The sequence below is a fragment of the Bombus impatiens genome, unplaced genomic scaffold, assembly GCF_000188095.3.
Source record: "Bombus impatiens unplaced genomic scaffold, BIMP_2.2 scf_0263, whole genome shotgun sequence".
Taxonomy (NCBI): Eukaryota; Metazoa; Arthropoda; class Insecta; order Hymenoptera; family Apidae; genus Bombus; species Bombus impatiens.
The window spans coordinates 669,224-688,743 of NT_176682.1; the positions used below are offsets into that span (position 1 = coordinate 669,224).

Below are 19,520 nucleotides of genomic sequence, written 5' to 3' on the forward strand. Positions count from 1 at the left end.
AAAAAAAAAAAAAAAAAAAACAGTGCAAAGATTCGATGCAAAAACACAGCGTAGGAGATTGTATACAGAAAGATACTGACGCGATACTCTGCCAAAAAGCAAGAAAGACCTAATATCACGAAGTGTGACAGAAGAAAAAAGCGAGATTGGACTTACAGCTCGAGGACCAAGAGCGGCAGGAGAAAGATAAGGAGGCGATGTTGTGAGAATCAGCTCGATCGCTTCTTCGAAAATCAGCATCTTCGATTATTGACGTGTTCTATCGCTCGGTCGAAAAACACGTCGGATAGTAAAAGTGAGCATCGAACATCAAGTTTCCTGTTAACATTTTCACTTGGCCGCCGAAATCACATGTTTCGCTCAGGACGTCACTGGAGTATTTTTATTATTCAAGGCATATAATGACAAAATAATAATAAATTGATAATGTAAGACAATATTCTTCCCCGATCGTTTAACTTATTGGTGACCACAGGTGACCACCGTGGCTCCTTGGTAACAATTGATAGCGACATATTACAACAAGGCTTCGTTTATTTCAACCAACCATTCGCATTCGTTATTTCGTCGTCAGCAAACCGTACAGAATATATTGTTGAAACGTGTGGAAGATATTAGTAAACAGTATTTGCTCATTCTATATATAACAGTAAAGTATGTGCACACTTCTAACTTGAATTATATGATTATAAAGCAGCATTTACAATTATTTTCTAAGATGTGTTTATAATAATATTCGTAGATTACACCTCAAAGATATGGATGCAAACACAGTGCACCGTTAGATGCAAGATTTGTTCTAATTTTTTTTATTGATGTTCTATTAAAAATGTTTAATCGTTCAATGGGGCACTTTTTATTTCAAAGAATCTTCTATTTATCGGTTATATTCAAAATGCCCTAACTGTCAATTTTCATTCAATTTTTACAATTGTAAGAAGTTCAAGCGCTCCGGTCACCAATGACCACCGTGGTGTCACAGGAGAACCCGTGGTGATCGGTCACATATGATCAACGTGGCAGTAAAAGTGTTAAACTTAAAAAGTTTAACACGATGGAGTCTTAGTTCTAGTTCGAGTTTACGCGCTTCCGAGCCACGCTATCGAAGCCATTTTTTGTCGGTAGAAAGTGTAACAGCGAAAACGACGGAGATGCGCATCAGAGAAAGTGATCTGCGAAATTATTTTGATCGCTGCCACCACCGTATGCCGCCGTGTGTCAAACAGGTAGTAGGCAATTGGTAACTTCGAAGACCAATCTAGCTGATTTTCTGAATTCGTTTAATAAAACGAGTTACGGGTACAGTCTCGTTTTTTTTCTTTATACAGGGTACAGTTTAACATGTTGAGAGTGGACAGGAGGCAGAAAAACGATGAAAAATGTTCATACGAACTCGCGTTCTGTCTGACCTTGTTTCGAATTTATGACCATTTTTGTGTCTGAATAACCGGCAACTGTTTACTTTCATAAAAGGTGCTCGAAATATATTATCGTATGTACCTAATATTAGTCTGTATTATTCGACGTACACCTGGAATTTTTGAAAGGCTGCCAAATTCTTTGGTGGATCGTCTGTAAGCTTGCGCGCAGGCCGAAGGTAGCCATTTCGAGTACCTTTTACGAAGGTAAACAGTCGCCGATTATTGAAACGCAAAAATGGCCATCAATCCGAAAGAAGGTCAAATAAGACACACGATCATGCAAATTTTTTCATTTCTTTTCTCCCTTATGTCCACTGGGTTCCATTAAATATTATGATATACCTTGTATATCAGCAAACTGCGAATCTTTATGAATTTATGGAAAATTTGAAGATGCAAAAATACACGGAATACGCAAAAGCGCATAAAATAACCCTAAAATGTATTAGACAAGCCCTTCATAACATCTAACTGATAAAAATACAACTTCTTATCCAAATTCTATTTTTTCCAATATATTCATAAAAATATAAATTTGCATAAATATCAGCGACCTGTATATTACATTACCTTCATTGCTCTTAAACAGAACGTAACACACGCGATACGCTATGAAAGTTCGTGCTGATTTTCCGCAATATCGTTGTTTAATAAACCTAACTGATTTGTCTGGAATGTTATTCAACAGAATGATTTAGTAGCGAAGAATTGCAGTCATCTGCGGTATTATTGGGTTGGCAACTACAACACATTAGGTGGTAATGACAAAATCCGCAATCGCTTAGTTGCCAACCCAATAGAAGCGGAAACGTGGACACAAAACATGCGTAGGCGAAGGTTCAAACGACGTGCAAACATTTCGAAACATTTAGCAACAGACCGGAAGGCACGAGCCCTTGATTAATTAAACATCCATATAGCGGAAAGGATTCGCGTCTCAAACGAACGCTTAAGACCGCGCATAATTCATAAACGAGTACTTAGGCGAGCTCGGGCGCGGAGGACGCGACCGTCGTCGCGCAATCTGCATCCTTAAGTGCGCGACAAGTACCTACCACGTCTACTTGACCCATTTACCCGATGACCTCGTCCCGGGTGCACTTTTCAACAGAGTGTCTGTCTAATGGCACGACTGACTCTCGTCCCACCGACTTGACATTTCCTTTCGATTCGAATCCATCCCCCTGAACCTCCTCTCCTCGTGCCTTTGCTTCGTCTTCCGAATATTTGTGAAACAAGGATGATTAAAAGACGAAGAGGATGATGGAAACGTATTTAATATGGCGAAACGAGAGAGAAGATACTTTAGATACTTGATGGGCAGACTTTCTCGCCGAGAAAAAGCGTAGATTTAGTACTGGAATTTCGAATCATTCTCGAATCCACAGAGTGGTACAGAGCAATCATCGAAGCAAGCAAATAAGTCTTGACAAATACGAGTCCGAAGATTATTCGCTTGCGCAAGCTTGACGTCGTTCTAGAAAGTATCCATATATTATTATTACGTTTGAAATATTCAAACAAGTTTCACGAATCGATTTACTTAATTTTTTAGAAGGTCTGTAATATATTCAAATTTTTCGGAGAAAACCGCGTCGACTCGAACTATCCTCAGGAACCTTTGACGTAACCAGTTTTTTTCACGAAAAGAACCCCAACAATCCAATACTGTCCATTGCACGTGGTATATCGGAATTATTTTCAGAAAACCATAACAGCGTCCTTAAAAGCTAACTCTAGCGTGTGGAAATTTTATCGAGATAACCGCGTCAACCGGAAATATCTTGAAGACTCTCGATGTTTCTTAAAGTATCCGAATTTCTTTAAGAAAAAGACACCGATAACTCAAAAGCATGCATTCTGTAATATACACAGCACTTTCCAAGAAACCCGTATCAAGGGTCGTCAAAAGCCATCTATGGCGTACCGAAATTTTATCGAGGAAACCGCATCAATCGAAAATATCCTCCAAAGCCTTCGACGTATGTAAGCCTGTTGAAGAAGAACGTATCGACGATCAAACTCACTCCAACATATGGCAAGATCGGGCGAGAATCTCGAAGGCAGCTGAAACCACACGTTTCTTCTTTCTCGAACGAAAACACACCGAGGCTCGAGAAATCAGCCAACGTGTAGGCAACTTGCGGCGGTGCTTTTCAGTGAGAAAATCGAGACGATCAATTCCTCGCCTGGAACGTAGCCTGGAGGAGTCTCCACGAGCGGAGCACGCCTCCGATAATTTAATCAGGAAAGTTGGGTGTACTCGCGTGGCAGCCCAAGGCGTCCAAGCTTCCATTTCATCGAAGAAAACCTTCCTTCGTTGAATCTTTCCATCCCCTGCTTTCACCGACGAGTTTCCACTCCGGATCGGCTGAAGTAGTAGTGGTAAAAGTTGGTTGGTCGCGAATCACCAACCTTTCTTCCGGCCTCGAAACGTTCGTAAAGGGATACGATCACGAGAACCTGGTCCAGGAAATTCGTCACGGAGACTTCTTTTAACTCGATTCGAGTGTGACCATTGTCGAGACGAAATGAAAGCTTAGGACAGACTTTTGAACGATACTTCGGACGTGTGTTTAGGTTCGGTGGGATGAGGCTGCTTTCTCCACCGTTTCTACCCTACGAACTTTTATGGTTGTGGGAGGGTTCCCGAGAAGAAAGCGTAACAAGTTCATTTCTGGTAATTTGGTAATTTTGTTAGGTCGCCAAATACGAGTTGCTTGGACATCGATGACTGACCTACGGAATTTTCTCAACGGTCAAATAAATAAGAGATACGACTTTTTGACTGATTTTGTTCTTCATTTCTAATCTCTTCACGTTGCGAAAACAATCCTGCCCACAGGTGATCATAAATAATATTCCAATTCCAAACAATGATTCAGTCAGATATCTTGGCATGATTCTGGACAGAAGAATGACATGGAAACGATACATCGTAGACAAATCCAAACAACTTAGATTAAAATTAAAAAAATTCTACTGGCTCATTGGCAGACGTTCCAACTTAAGCGTGCAGAGTAAAATAATGCTATATAAAGTCATATTAAAACCTGTTTGAACCTATGGGATTCAACTATGGGGAACAGCGAGTAATCCTAACATAGAAATTCTTCAATGATTCCAATCAAAAACTCTAAGATCCTTATAGATGCACCTTGGTATGTTACCAACGAAACAATACATCGCGACCTTAAGATACCTACAGTTAAAGAAGAAATATCCATGTAGTAACTGATGGTTTCTTAGAGTAAGGACAAGTGATGATGGTAGAGTTCAAAGTTTAACGTATTTTAATAAGTGATATTTAATAACAAAAGGACAGACTACAATATCGTCGCACGCCGACTCACACTCCGTATCCGCTCAACTCGCACTCTGCTTCTCGACTGACTCTCTGGCCGTTTTAGCACTCTATTGTCTTTTGCTAGGCCCACCGCACACGTGTTCTACAGACGCTCGTAGCCAGGGTCACGTAGGTCTTTTCGGCAAAGCTATTTACCTGAAGGACCAGGTAATGCATTGATGGAGCCGACAGCGCCTCGGCTCTCGCGACATTGTCTGTAGTTAGCTCGACGTTTCCTGGGCCCTTCTCCCCGATACTACATCCAAATTCAGATATAACAAGAATTAACAACCACCAAAAACCACTAGTTACTCAATTACTTGACACGACGCGTCAGATCTGCAGACTAAAAAGACATTACCCTCTAGATTTAAACATTAGATTCAGCTAGAATTAAATATACGACAATCACTTATTATTCTCGTTATAATACCACGCCAGAATAATTTACTTATAATTCTCAATGAGAATTGATTGTAAACTACTTCAAATAAAAAAGAAGTGTCTAATCTGCCGGATACTTGATCGAGTTGAAGTATACACGAGCGTGTACTATATGATATAGCCAATTTATATTAGGAAATAAAGTCGGCATTCTCGCCAAACGTCCAATCGTCGATACCGTTTACTGCTCGTTCATTGTGAAAGAAAGTGACTGCGTTTAGGATGTCCAATAGCTAGTATATTATATTAGAATATAGCTATCTATTATATAACTACTATATTATATAGTATATACAATCATTCCGCCTAAAATAGGTACAACGACTGATGGACGGCATTGTATTTAACGCACAACCGAACAAAACGACAGTTTGGCATTGGAATTGACCAAAAATGAATGTGCAAATTTCTTGTACAGATTTTCCATTTATGCTGCGTTCTGTGACTGCTACGTACATTTGCACAGTTCTTCCAAACTCTGCCAATAGAATCTATAAACGATAATCGTATCTTGCTACGGAGTGTTCGTGGCATTTCAAAAGGTTTCATACAACGAGTACAATATATTCATAGAATGTTTCTACAAGTGTTGCAACACTTTCGTTAGCTGCTGCACGCTTATCCGCGTCTAATAGCTTGAGATTTTGTGGTAGAATGAAAACCGGTTAATTTTCCGTCGAGGAAACGTGACGGTATTGATCTCGACAGGATTCGACGTCCAAGCCACGGAGGTCTCTCTGTATCGATACATCGACTCTGCGCAGGATATGAAGCGACAAGCGCACGTACATGTATAGATAGGCGCGCGCGCGCGCATACATATACAAGCCATGTGCTTGGAGTTTCTCGATTTGTGTCACAGAGAGAGGTGTGCACGCGGAACGTATCGACGTCATTTCGCCCGAAGGTGACGGCCGCCGTTTCCGTTTCGTCTTCTCTCGTACATCCGAGAGAACGAACGGCCGTGTGATGGATACGAAATGACGCGTGTCGAGTGTCCGAATGGAAACAAACGACTCGGATGTGGCCGAGGAAAGAGACACGGCTCGACACGTCGCTTAGGATCGAATAATTCGACGTGCGTTGACCCTTCATCTGCAACCTTCTCTTCACCGAAGTCGTCTGCGTACTGCAGCTTTTTTTTTTAGATTTTCCAAAAAAAGAAATTGCCCAAAATTCTCGAATACTTTACCTAGTTCATAGAATATTATCATTCGACAGTTTTTTTATCGTTAACACGTTGCCTTAACTTTTCCAAGCAAAGCAAAATTCCAACAAAAGATGATACGGGGAGAACGAAGAATTACTTAAAATCTCTGGTCGATAACGATCCGGTATGCAAATAGAGGATTAAGTAGCGAGAAGTAGCACATTTCTTCTCTTTTTTCCTTTTTTTTTTTTTTTTTTTTTTTTACAAAAGTAGCACACGTCAATCTATGGCGAGAAGAAGCACGTTTCAATGTTTCTGCCGATAACAAGCACGTTTCAATGTTTCTGCCGATAACAAGCACGTTTCGTATAATATAGGTACCGCGATAGCAAGCATTATTCACATTTCGCCACGAGCAGTAGCTTATCTGAAATGCTGCAGCGAGAAGCAGCACGTTTCGTTTGTTTGCCGAACAGTAGGCTATTTCAATTTCCAAATGGTTGACGTTGATCTTCTGTAACTACCAGTTGTCTGTATTATTATCGTTGCACGTTCATTACGAAAGGAAATGACTATATATTTACAATGTCTAACAGTGAATACGATGATTCTAAGTACATCGGTAGCAGATCGATGGGACTCGAAAATATTTCTGCTCCAATGAATCTAAGCTAAATAAATGTAATTAAATGAGCGGAACAATTACAGATTTTCAGTGGTGGAATAATCGTAATGTGCCTCGTACGACGGATAAATACTTTTGTCAACGTTATATGAAAAACGTATAAAGTTGCTTTTCTTATTATGAAAGAAACGTGATTACTTTTGTTTCAATAGCAAATTGCTATAAGAAATTAGCTGTCAGGTTTAACAATTGTATACTACCATGCCTTTTTTCAAAAAACGTTAAAAAGCCGAAGAAGCTGCGAATTAAACAAATTATGACACTTAGCATACGTATTACGCAATTTTTGTCGCTGCCGAAATTCCGTCTGGCAATTCAGTGGGTGAAATTGACCCGTGAGGATGCAGCTAGTTTCCGATTTTCCGTGATACATCGCGAAAGGAATGTTCTCAGACAAAAGTTACTTCTTTTAATTAACTATCGCTTGGTCATAAATTGATCAACAGTATAGCGGGTTATAACGTAAAATTGGAAAATAGCTGGATTCTCGGTAGTCAATTAAGCCAGTCCCTTAGAGTGAAAATTTGGACAGCAAAAGAAGATTACGTAATACACACCTGTCTCTCTACGTATCGCCAAAGTTTCATAATTATTTTTACAATTTGCATGTCGAGCATTTCGCTTTGTAAGTATCGCTGGCTACTATTTACATGACTGCGTCGTGTGTTTCTCACTGTTTGTATTCACAAACATCGTCAATGTCGCTGTTTGTTATTGTTTCTTATTCGAACTCTGACTTTGCAGTTCTTGTCGTCCTGTTTATATACGACAATATTCGGTTCGAGAATACGCCGATGTAGTAGCTGAAAGAAAAAATTATTTTTCACGCAGCAACATGAAATAACGAGACAAACTATGAGCGAAATACTGATAATTGTGACAATTCTATGGACAGCACGTCTCTCATATACGTAGAACCAGGGCCGACGTGACCTTTCGCGGGGGCTGAATACACATTGAAATTCTACACTTAAACTTTACAACGAGGAATTATTTATTTATAAATGCTGTTACATATCATATATTTTTTATAAGCAGATTTTTAAACAAATCCTAGTAATATTTTTTCGCGCGCGTAATTCGCTTTCGAGGGGCAAAAAATTCAATGAAAGTAGAAAATCTGTAATCATGTATGACTTTTGCAAGAAACTATTGATGTAGTTTAATTTCTCTAAAAAGTATATTGCTCTGAAAGCGCCTGGATTTTTTTTTTATCTGAAGTAGTTTCCAGGATATAAGGACTTTACGAAGTTACACTGAACTTTCATGATTTTTCTCACTCCTTTAAACTGAATCATCGCTACTTAAAAAATATCTTGCATCTGTTAATGGTATCATTATTCTGTAAAAAGTTAATCAAATCGGTGTTTTTTAATTGGGTAATTTTCGTAGACCGCGAGAAAAGCTATCGCGAGAAAAAGAAGTGGAAACAGGGATTCGTGGACCGACGAGAAGACAAAAAGGGCACGCAGTTTGCATTGCATTATACACGCACATTTTTTCCTTGTTTCAACGTCCAGATTTCTTAGATTTCTAAAAGTTTGCCACGACGAAAACGACGGTGATTGTGCACGCTCGTATTGAACTCAATTGCAGAAACAAATCTATATTAGACGAGTGGTGCAAGATCGATGATAAAATGCAACATTCGTAATTCGTAAATTGTTAAGGAAAAATCGCAGATGGATATATATAACTCAAGAGACTCACCGAAGAAGTGTAACTGATCTCTTGTTAAAATTGCTGCAGTTCAAGAGATATGTGTGCGACCAGACGTGAATTCAATTAACGCAAAATATGATTTAAGTGGAAAATAATCAAAATAATATATTAAAGAATATACATTACAAAACGCATGCGATACTAAAATTTAATTATCTTAAAAAGAAGAAAAGAAAAGAAAAATCTATCAGAGATGGTGTCCTAAGATCTTAGACCGAGAGAAAATGTTTAATTTTATAATATCATTGTACGTTAAGTAGATTACTCTGTGACAATTTACGTTTGTTCGAGTTTTACTTACGTCGTTAAAAACGTTTGTATTTCGCTGTAAAAGAAGGTATTTATCTTTCTATTTTCAATAGAAATATTATCAATATTATATTATATTATATTATATATATATAATTGAATATATAATATAATTGAATATATAATATAATATAACATTGTATATGTTATAATTTATATATATTATATATTAGCAATAGAAACCTATACAATCCATAATTTTTCAATCCACTAATTCAAGGTTAAAGGCAAACCGAGTTAATTTTCACGCAAAGAGCCGAAATGTGTTACCTGCCATCGCGGAGAAGCATAACATGTTACTGTACCTGAAACTAATGAAAATATCCTACTTTCCGCAATCAAAATCGAATCATTCTATTTTTCGTGGCGAGAGAAAGACAGACAGACAGACAGACAGACAGACAGATACAGAGAGCGTGTTAGTGTCCGTAAGACAAACGAAATGTGCTACTTTTCCTAATACACGTCGAATTATCCAATGGCCTAGATTCCAGCCTTCGATCACCTAGGTGTGTTGTGGCACCACGGCTCTCGTCCATGGAAACGGACGATTATATCACGGTAGCTTTGGCAAAAGTGGGAAATAACCACTGTGAAGGATGGTCTGGTATTTAGGGTGATATCGATGTTCTGATATTGTGGGGTCGAAGAGCTCGATCGAGGATAGGTGAAGGTCAAATGGTGAAAAGTTGAACATTGACGCGTTTAAATGGTTAGAAGTTGGATTTCGAGACATTTAATTCGAAATCTCGCAAGATTTTTGGTATTTCCAATGAGATTGGAATTCTGACGCATGTGGCATTGAAGAATTTTTCGATCGGGGAAGGCAAACGGGTTGTGGAAAATTTTGAAATTCAATGCATCCGGAGCGAAGCGAAAAATTTTGAAGTTTGAGTGAACAAATTTGGAAGTTCAAGGGTTAAGAGCTGAATTTCAGCGCAGTTAGTACGCAATTTGCAAGGATTTTTGCTATTCGAAATGAAATCGATATTCTGATTGTTGCGGGAACGAAGAGCTCGATTGGCCATGGGCGAATGGATCAAACGCTGAGAGGCTGAACCTCGACGCGTTTAAATGGTCTCAGGGTAGATTCTAGCGCATTTAGTTCGTAATTTGGCAAGATTTCTAGAATGAAATCGATATTCTGATGCTTTCGAGTCGATCAGTTCAATTAGCACGTTGACTGCCGTACGTATTTTCGATATAATCTTCTTCAGGCCACGAGTGCTGTACCAAGCGTACTCTGCTAGGTACTCCCACCGATATTTTAGATAACTTAAAATCTCTACCCTAATTCGTTGCAATGTCAAAAAGAAAAATGGAAAACTTATTTCTTAGTGAATCAAATAAGCAGTGAGAAAGAAGTTACGAGGTAGCGATGAGGAAGAAATCAGATTTTCTAGAAATAGAAATAGAAATAAAATTACATCGTCTGATTCTGATTCGGATATTAATAAGTGCAATCGTAGTGATACTGAATGTAATGAAGATACTGTTGACGAGATTTTACAAGAATTGGTCATTAAGGAAGAAAGAAGAACTGATGATACCGAGGAAAGTACAATTCAATTTGGTGAATGGAATGAATTTAGTGGTCGGCAGAAGTAATTTTTTTTTCCCGAGACAGTCGGCCTCATTAGGCAATTACCTGGCAATGTCAATCCATATGATGTGTTCGAGCTGTTCGTTGATGACGAAATAATAAACTTACTTGTATCAGAAAATTTCAACAAGGAAGGATGTAAATATTAGAAGATTTAGAGAATTATTAACTGCAAAATTATTAGGGTTGTCTGAAAATACAAAAAATCCTTGTTTTCCACGGAGTCAGCATAATATAATATAATATTGGAAAAATGATTACGGAAGAAGTATTAGACGCGCATGCAAACTGTGTTATGCAAATAAAAGACGTCGAACGGACCGATCAAAAGCAATTTAAAGAAAACAACAACTTATTGTCCAAATTGTGCCGACCAAACTCAACTTTGTATAGAATGCTTCAAAGATTTACATTCTATATAATTTTCTTAATAAATCATTTTCGTATTACTTTTATAGCAATTCAATAGTTTTATCACTTCCTGTGGAATATCTTTTCAAATACCTACGACGATCCTTCGTAAGTAGTCAAATAAGCGCCACTCGAATACGAGTGACGCGGTCCTATCAGAAACTTTGCTGTCGCCCGAATATGGGTGACATGACAGTCAACGTGTTAAGGAAGAGGATGAGAGTGAAAATCGTAAAAAATCGTAGTTCGACGCGTCTAAATGGTTAAAAGTTAGATTTCACCGCGTTTAATTCCTAACTTGGTAAGTTATCATTGTCTGAAATGTCTACGGATATTCTGATGTGAGCTCCAAGGGCATGATCGATTGAATTTTTTGAAGCTCGACGAAAAAGAAGAGAGGCTCGAAGAAGTTGATGTACGATTTTTCATTCAAGTCTCATTGAAGAATCGAAGAAACCGCGAAGAACCGACATAAAATTCGATATTCCAAGAATATTCATATGAAACATGGAAGAAGATGATTTAAAAATATTCCGTGGTTAAAAGGATATGAATCGATCGAAGGTACATGAGTAGATATATGTACTCTTTGTTCGCGGGAACCGTTTCAAATGAAGAAATAGGACTTGGATTCGTGGTCTACGAATGATCAAGGCCACGCATAGTATCGAACATCGAAGAGCAAGAGAGAGCGAGAGAGAGAAATTACCGTTTCAATGTAGCTACTGTGGCCTGCACGAAAACAAAGGAACCATCCTTTTCATTGTACAACGGGACGACGGTTGTGCATGTATGCATCATACACCGTATTCGTGTCTGTTCATCAGATACCGACAGACACAATTTCTATATGCCAGCGTATAGATCACGCTACGGTGTTTCAGAAGATCGTTACGTAGCTAGAAATTGTTGCACAATAAAAAATTCCCCTGCTTCGTCCATGTCTATGCCGCAATTTCAAATTTTTCTAAATTTTAGAAACTGCACCTGTTTTGTCGTTTCTTTGTTTTCTATCGTCGTCGTTGAATTCCATACAGATATTTGTTGCACGCTAGAAATCCACGCGCTTTGTCTACGTCTACCCTTTAGTTTCAACGTTTTCTGGAAACTTTAGAAGCTTTGGGTCTCTTGCGTGAATTTCCACATATTTTCTGCGAAATGCAAATCCTATTTTGTCATACGTTTAGCTCCAATACTTCACCGTTTCGTTCCAGCTCTTTCGTTTTTTGCCTGATTTCTCCAATCCACTCCATTCTGGCTGCCCGATACACCGTCGCTCCTACGCTCCGAAACGCAAACTTCCTATTATACAACTTTCGTCGATCAAGACACCGTGACAATCACCATGAACTCCTTCCTACACCCACACCCACGGAAATCCTGACAACAGACAAACGCCTTCACATCCTACACGAATTACTCCAACTTCAATTGGATCTTTCGAAATGCGAAACTATCGCTGAGAAGAACACGCTACTATCCGCAAGCGTTAGGACGTTTGCAAATTACAAATTACGGAAAGTGTTTAAAGGTTCGCGTGCGTATATCCTTTCCCTGTTGACGAAAGTTCCTTCGATCCTTATACTTTATAAAATATATATATACATATTTAATATATATTTTTTTTATGTAATTATTTTATATAATATATAATATATATATTTATAAACTTATATATATTCTACATACATAGAATATAAAAACGTCAACCTTTAGATGGAATTGCACCGAGTGTCCAAATATTTATGGCCGTGTGTAGCGTAATATGCAAATCGGGGACGATAAAAAATGAAAGGAAGGAGAAAAGAAAACGCAGCCGACAGAAGTCGAGCAAAACAGATGATATACGGTCGTGGAAACGAAACTGGCCCGATTCTGGCGGCGATTTACAGCCCAGAAGAGTCAGGGTCGTACGAAGAAACGAGTTTCGAGGCGGCCGGGTCAATAACTGCTATATAGGTGACGGCTGTTTAATAACTTTCTCTTTCACTTTATGGAAAAGAGCGTAAAAAGTGGTGGCAATGAATGAACATCTGATGTTACGTCGATGGATAATCGCCTTGGCTGGTTATTCGGAATCGTGATTAATCATAATGATGGCTTCGGCCAAATTTGGTCTGATCCGATCCTACGCGGATTAGTCGAGTTAACCGACCGGCTAGTACAACTGTTTGAAGTTTCCAACAGCTTGTAAACCAACTTGATGGGTCAGTGGTGTTCGTCGCTGGATTAAAACGTCGTTCATCGTACCTTAATTAAGGGAGGAAACATCGCGATGACTATGATGGATGTTGCATGAGCGTTGTTTGTAAAAGAGATGATTTTAGGATCGTTAGCAGCTATCGTTGCCACGATTGACAGAATTAATGTAACGTTTAAGTGCGATAATCTTCGGTCGTTAACATAGTTTCCTTTTGTATGGAAGCAACCAGAGTGTTGAACCTTCGCGTTAAATTATATTATATCGACAAGTGTGTATAGTGTTTTAGGAGACAAAGGTCTATTGCCAGAGCGTAGGGCATATACACCTACTGACAAAAGTGAGAGAAACACTATGATCGTTTGGAAATTATTGTACAGGTATTTTTTATCTTCTCAGATACATCGGATGAAACTAAAAATAACATAAGGAGATAAGTGTCCATATTTGAAATTACAATATACTTTTTTTCGATTATACTCGTGTAAGATTCACGTTTGATATTGACTCGAACGAATCGAATGGAACTTTGTGAGAAAAGTTGAGGAACAAACTTTAGTGGAATTATCTTACTATTTTTAACAAAACCTAAATAAAAAATAATGTAATAAGACGTTGGCTAACTCTTGGATTCGATGATCGCACGTCATCTGTGTGACATTGATTCAATTAATCGAACGCAATACGCTGTCGATATTTCGCACTATATTTTTCTAATTTTTACTGTCAACTCGCTTTTATTTGTAAAACATTGACATCCCAATTGATATGTAACGTAATTCCACGAATGTTCAATTGGGTTCAAGTCACGAGATTGACTCGATCATTTCATTGTATTAACATTTTGCCCCGGAATAAATTTCTTAGTCAATTTAGGTTTAGAAGAATTCGTTTCGGGTTATTCTCGAAATGGTCACTCTGTTCACATTTTCACGCTTACACGTGGCAACATATGAATTTGTAAAATACCGCCATATAAGAAACTGTTTACAGTTTATTTTATTTTATTTATTTCATTTATTTTATTTGTATTAGCGGATCAGATCCATTACGTGAAAAAACAACATCGCACCATCACTGCTCATTTTAGATATTTAACGTTTAAACTTATTGTATGCTTGTGTATAAACTCCTATCTCTTTATGGTGTTTTAAATTCCAATGTATGTCAAACGATAAAAGAAATGTACAATGATTTTTAAGCGATCGTTGTTTCTTAACTTTTGCCAATAAACGTAACTTCAGTTTGTAAAATATAAAACCATCCTATTAGAATAAACCAATCTATCGGAATAAACAATCAAAATAAAATACCAAATTCTAAATCCTCGTTTTCGTTCTAAATTCTAAATTGATAAGTAAATATAGAAGATTGTACAGTAAAAACAATTTTTAAAATGCTATTTCAAACAGTATTTTTACCATCTCTGCAATGAAATCATTATCTAATTGGTTTAAAGCGATTGCTTAACATTTATCAGTAAACGTAACTACAGTTTGTTAAATATAAGAACATCCTATTAGAATAAACCAATCAATCGGAATAAACAATCAAAATAAAATACCAAATTCTAAATCCTCGTTTTCGTTCTAAATTCTAAATTGATAAGTAAATATAGAAGATTGTACAGTAAAAACAATTTTTAAAATACTATTTCAAACAGTATTTTTACCATTTCTGCAATGAAATCTTCATCAAATTGGTTTAAAGCGATTGCTTAACATTTATCAGTAAACGTAACTACAGTTTGTTAAATATAAGAACATCCTATTAGAATAAACCAATCAATCGGAATAAACAATCAAAATAAAGTACCAAATTCTAAATCCTCGTTTTCGTTCTAAATTCTAAATTGATAAGTAAATATAGAAGATTGTACAGTAAAAACAATTTTTAAAATGCTATTTCAAACAGTATTTTTACCATCTCTGCAATGAAATCATTATCTAATTGGTTTAAAGCGATTGCTTAACATTTATCAGTAAACGTAACTACAGTTTGTTAAATATAAGAACATCCTATTAGAATAAACCAATCAATCGGAATAAACAATCAAAATAAAATACCAAATTCTAAATCCTCGTTTTCGTTCTAAATTCTAAATTGATAAGTAAATATAGAAGATTGTACAGTAAAAACAATTTTTAAAATACTATTTCAAACAGTATTTTTACCATCCTCCAACGAAATCTTACTCTAATTACTGCTAAGTGGATGTTGACAGAGTTTATGTTCGCCAAGCACTTTGCATAAATTAATTGAAATTCCTTCGTGGACAAAATACCATATTCGCGATGAAAAAAGTGAATCGTGGCAATTATATGTAAACGATGAATAATCTCATTGGAGATGGAACAGAAAGGTCTCGTTTCGTAATAAGCCAGGCAATCTTTCCTCGATAACGATAAATTTGTCGTGTATAAGCGGCCGATCTACCGATCGCGTCATAATTTAATAGATCGATTTAGAAGCGGTTGACGCATTGTGACCGCCGCTGCTAATGGCAAATCGATGAACCGCCAGCTAATTAGCGTATCGATGCTAGCAAACCAGCCAGTGCTTGTTACTATTCGTGAAATGTTACTCTGCTACTAGTTTGTGAACGGCTGCTAATTCACCAAGCAAACTTTCAGGCTGTTGCTAAAGAATTTCCTTCCCTATTTTCCTTTCGCGAAATAGCCGATACTCGCGCGATATTTTCTAACGAACTGCGTATTAGCTTCGTAATAAACTTCGACGATGGTATTTGCATTATGTATATTTGCATGTATACTTAAATATTATTCCTCGTCTCGTTTTCTATTTTCAGTAAAGGAATTTCGTAGCTTTCAATGGATTAAAAAAAAAAAAAAATTCTTCTCGTAAACTTGAACAGATTATTAACAAATCAGTAGTTAACAAGACCTTAAGGACTCGTAGTACACATCGAGGAGAATAAAAACAGACTCGTAATCGGTATATAAACAGACCCGAAAGTAATTATTTTCAGAGATAAACTCTCGTTTCGTTGCGATTAATCACGTGTTTAAGTAACACGCTGGATGCAAACAACGGTGACAAAGGATTATTATTATCACCGACAAAGGGTAGCAACGAGTTACAAATCATTATTTCCCTCTTTCACATCGTTATCTCCCTCTTTTGTTCGTCGCGTCTTCTTTCATCTCAGTACGAATTCGCCTGTGTAGATCGACTTACGCAGCTGTATTTCCAAATATCATTTCTTCTTATAATTCAACTCTATTATTACTTTATTACGAGTAAATAAAACACATCGAGCATCAAAGAGAAGCGTTAAAAATTCGTAAGAAAATTAAAGTAATAACGTACTCTCTACCATCCATTTTATACTCTGTTTCTATCCGGCAAAATTATTTCTTTCTGTTTCTATCTAACAAAATTATGCATTTAAGGGTCGAACGTATTTTTATTCATCTGCCTGAAAACCATAAATTCACGTACTCTGCTTTAACCCTTTCTTCGGCATCGCACATAACGAGAGGAAAGCGACTGATAGCTCTCCTACTCGTTCGCCGGGTTCTCAAGAAGCCTCCCGACACCACAATGTCCGGAGAATCGTTCGAGAACCAGCCACACTAACACCGACTGCCATCTACTGATTACGCTGCGTACTGAGAAACACTGGCTCGAAGATAACGCTTGAATTATTGCCGCGAATAATTAAAGCGAGCGATATTGGATTCTGTAATGGTAGTTCATACGTCACCTTTCATCCCATTACCTGACTCTACCTGATCACTGTATTATTTTAATGCCATACCAGCAAGATTATCAGTTAAAATATATAATACCAGAACTATCATACCAGTCAAATTGACTGGTTCTACAATTTTATAAATTTGCCGACCGTCGTTCAAGGATCCCAAATGGATTGATAATACCAAAAAGTTACTACATGACATGGAATTCCTTCTGTAAGAAAGTAATAAATCAATAAATATAAAAATATTCTGTTATTACGTATTTTTCAAAGACCAGTCACTTTGACTGGTTTTGATAGAAATATCTTCGTATTAACTATCGGTAGTTCTAATGATAAGGTTGTAAGATTCCCGCAAATACACATGTACAGGGTGTCGGAAAATACGTGGAGCTTCCAGGGTAAAATACCATTTTACGTTATTTATTTGACGTTCGTGCGACGTAGTTAAAATTCCAACGGCACGTTTTTACAACTACTTTTTTTCGTCGTTCTGATATGATGGAATCAACTCTATAAATATCCAAGTGATGGAAGATAAAGGAACGCGTCTACGCTTCGGAAAACGTAACTTCCAAACACCATCGTAATATGTATGGAAAAGAAACTGTCGTAATGTAAAGTAGATTTACGAGGCAATCTTGAGAACGTAGCGTGCGTATGTAAATTAGTTTCTCTTATAATATAGTCGGTTAACGAGTACAGTGGAACTTCGGTTATCGAACGACTTTCGTCTCGAACAAATCGGTTCTTCGCGTGTTTTCTGGAAAGAAGGGAAAAGAAGAAAAATAAAAAAGAAAGAAAGAACGGATCGGTTTCCGGAGAGAATCTGCATTTTCGAACAGGCAATCATGTGCTCCACTCTGGTGGCGGAGTATCAGTTACGTCGCAGTTTCTGTTCAATGCAGACTTCTGTTCGAATTTCCAGCGCCTCTCCTTAATTTTCCTCGTCGTTCTATGCTTTTTTATACGTTATCGTTAATTAAATAAATGGCTATTTGGCCGACGAAAGATAACGACGGTGGCAAATCGAATAGAAAAGTGGTTAGAGCTACGACGAAAGTGAAAATAAAAAAGATGTTTTTAAATGGTTTTTATTTAAAGATGGAGCAAGAAGAAGAACATAATTTCCTCGATCAGGTATCATTAAGTAATTGAATGTAATAATATTATACAGGGAAATCTATATAGATTGAGCACACGCGGTAATCACGTATAATAGGGTATTACTCAATTGTTGAACTCATATTACTAAAAATAAAGAGCTAGCGGGCTCATTGCATTAACCTTGCGAGGCCATCCGGTTAGCATCTCCTCTGTTCTCTTGAATGAACCTTTTGGATACAAAAAATTTCCAATGAACGCAAGCAAGATAATTTTCTAACGATTACGAGGTAAAAATAGAAGAATATTTCGCTGAAATTGTCAGTCCGATATTCATCTGATCGAATAGAAGAGAGTCTTTGAAAACGTAAAAATTCTGGGAACTTTGTAATTAGACTAATACGAGCCAGCCAGGTTTTTATTTTCATTTCTATATTTTGATAACTTTGATATTTATCACTTAATAACGCCTGATTGAGAAAATTATACTCTTCCTTTTAGCGGCACATTTTTAAGCAAAAACCACCGAGGAAATTTTCCTTTATTTATATATTTTATTTTCTACTTTTTTCTTCTTTTAACTGTCATCCCACGATATACAAATATTTTATCAAATAATATTTTGTCAAATTTCACTTTGGCTAACCAAACAATTATTTCCAATAAAAAGATATTATCAACATCACAGTTTCAACATCAGCTTTTCAGCTGGTCGGGAAATGGATGAAAATTCGCTTACAAAATTCCATCCAGACAAACAAACAGAAAAATGAGCTAAATAAAAACCACAAATAAAGAGAAGTCACGTCGAAATATGAGAATGGCGTTCGTATTTCGTATCCAAAACAATTAATGTGTGATTACGTTAATACCCAGTGTCTCTACAGAAAGGAACTCTTCTTAGTAAAAACAAAGCTGTTCATTTACTACGTGTGTGTATTCCATTCGCGTAAGATTTCACGCGTCTCTATTGTTCCTCTATCCGACTTGATGCATTGAAAACTGTTAAAAAGTATAAATAAATAAAGAAAAATGGTTTCAATTTTCGAACAACCTTCCCAAACGAATTATGGTCCGACAACTGACGTTCCACGATATCAATATCATTTTATAATAAAAAAATCTTCCCTTACATCTATGCTAAATGTAATTCTACTAATTTTAAATGTCCCACGATATACAGACGATAGCGTATGCAAGAAATTGATCATTCCAAATGTTTCGATTCTAAACTCTACGCTCTGTGGTAGAAAAGAAGGGACTCTCAAAGCGAAAAATCATCGAGGGTACTCACTGCCAATTGAATTTCCCGGTGATACCTTCCCTGAGGCGGTCCTTGAGGCTTCGTTGCCTTGGTCTAGAGGAAAGCGAAGGGCTGGCTGGTTCCTTCGACTTGATCGGCGG

At 37.2% G+C, this 19,520-nt stretch overlaps 1 protein-coding gene across 4 annotated transcripts in view; it reads right to left on the bottom strand.

The window, feature by feature from the left end:
• The window catches only part of LOC100744969 (TLD domain-containing protein 2), a 312,724-nt gene that overhangs the window by 212,698 nt on the left and 80,506 nt on the right, over positions 1-19,520 (bottom strand). For 2 of the 4 annotated variants that reach the window (XM_024367006.2, XM_024367003.2), the window contains exon 1: positions 19,411-19,514. The exons of the other annotated variants lie outside the window; for them this stretch is intronic. The gene's annotated coding sequence lies outside the window, so the exon portion shown is untranslated. Of the gene's footprint in view, positions 1-19,410; positions 19,515-19,520 lie in introns of those variants that run through there. 4 annotated transcript variants of the gene reach the window in all.